Below are 2242 nucleotides of genomic sequence, written 5' to 3' on the forward strand. Positions count from 1 at the left end.
ATGTTTTCCACTAAGAGAGCAACAGAAAAGTGGTAAGACTCCAGCCTATCAAAGGCTGAAAACTTGTGATACTTGGAAAAACTAGGCACTCTCCTCAACTTCTGGCTCTCATAGGTGTCACTGTACATTTTACAAAACCACTAAAATATAATGAAGTTAATTTCTCAAAATTTCACATACACATCACTAATTCTTTAAAATAAAATGATTTGCTTTTTGTTATTCCTCATTATGGATAATAAAACGAATCATTTAGAAGATGCTAAAATTGAAAATGCTCAATAACAGAAGAAATAGAGAATATAATGACCATGGTTCTCAAATGCAAAATGTCATTAAATGGGTTATTTTAAAGAAAAATCAAAATTATTAAAATATATAATTTGATACAATTTATTTTAACAAATTTTGTTGTATTAATTATGTCTCATAATAAAGACTCATTGCCGTTGGGTCAGATCTGACTCATAGCAAACCCTCCTTGGGTTTCTGAGGCAGTATCACTATGGAAGTAGATTGCCCAAGGGTCCTTCCAAGGAGTGGCTGGTGGATTTGAACTGCCATGCTCTGGTTAGCAATCAAATAAATGCCTTAGGCACTACACCACCAGAGCTCCCATTGATTATGTAATTATTGTTAAGTAAAATAATGAAAACATTATAAATGTGATATTGTTGTTGTTGTTATTATTTGCCATCGTGTCGGCCCCGACTCATAGCGACCCCTCCTTGGGTTTCCGAGGCAGTATCACTATGGAAGTAGGATTGCCCAACCTTCCTTCTGAGGAGTGGCTGGTAGTTTTGAACCGCCAGCCTTCTGGTTAGCAGTCAAGTGCCTTAGCCACTATGCTACCAGAGCTCCCAAATGTGATATAGATTGTGAAAATAAAATAAGGCACTAACACTAATTTATGTTCTTTTGTTTATATGAGAACACCTTTCAAAAATTATAACTGAAAAACTCCAGTTCCTGATTTTTCTATAAATGTAGAGTTCTAAGGAATTATGAAGAGAAAATAAGCAAAATAAGAACATGGTAGTGATAATTCTCAAATATAGTAATTTAACCTTCAAGTGATTATTTTGAAGATAAGGAAAGTTTTAGAAATTTTTATTTTGTTTGATGTTATTGTTGTTGTTATGTGCCCTCCAGTCGGACCTGACTCATAGCGACCCCTCCATGGGTTTCCGAAGCGGTATCACTACGGAAATTGATTGCCCCATCTTCCTTCCTAAGAGTGGCTGGTGGGTTTGAACCACCAGCCTTCTGTTAGCAGTCAAGTGCCTTAGGCACTATGCTACCAGGGCCCCTGGGGATTTTGTACGATAGCCAGTATAAAATTGACTTAAAATTCCCTCTGGCTAATTAGCATCCTATCTGATTTTAGAATTAAATCTAAAGTGCATCATATCTATATGTATCCTCTAGCTTTCCCAATGCAATTATTTTATAGGATGATATAAGAATGACTGTTCTTGATCTGGGAGCTCTGGAGGCATAGTGCCTAAGGCATTTGACTGTTAACCAGAAGGCTGGCAGTTCAAACCCACCACCCACTCCTGGGAAGGAAGATTGGCAATCTACTTCCGTAGAGATACCATCTTGGAAACCCAAGGAGGGGTCACTATGAGTTGAATCAACTTGATGGTAGTGAATTTGTGTTGTTTTTTTTTTTTTCCCTTGATTTACTAGAAGCTAGAGAGCCCTCAACTTTAATGACAGAGTGCTGCATAATTTAGTAGAAAAGAATATTGTCTATAGGAAATAATGACAAGAGGGATATGAAGGAGTGCATCTTTAATGTACTGTATGGGAATTTAGTAGCTATACAATTTCTAGCAGTCTCTACACAGTGCAGTAAAGGTTAACTTTCTCTTTATACAAAGAGATATTTCCAAGGATTATTTTAATTTTAAAATAAGTTGTATTATTAGATTATTTTATCACATTTAATTTTATGAAATCTTTGTTCTGATACAAAATCTATGATAAATTTCCAGAAAGTTTAAAGAGTTCATCTGCTACAAGTATAATTCCATTGAAGACATGTCTTTTTTTTGTCTTGGAAAGAAATCTCAAATCAGAAAAACTATTTATTTTCTGAAATAATTTTCTTTCAGTAGGAACTCTGGTGGCATAGTGGGTAAGGTATTTGGCTGTTAACCATCAGGTCAGAGGTTCAAAACCCACCAGCTGCTCTATGGGAGGAAGATGAGGCAATTGACTTCCATAAAGATTTATA

This window comes from Orycteropus afer, unplaced genomic scaffold (genome assembly GCF_000298275.1).
Source record: "Orycteropus afer afer isolate SDZICR_OR568_19922 unplaced genomic scaffold, OryAfe1.0 scaffold00001, whole genome shotgun sequence".
Taxonomy (NCBI): domain Eukaryota; kingdom Metazoa; phylum Chordata; class Mammalia; order Tubulidentata; family Orycteropodidae; genus Orycteropus; species Orycteropus afer.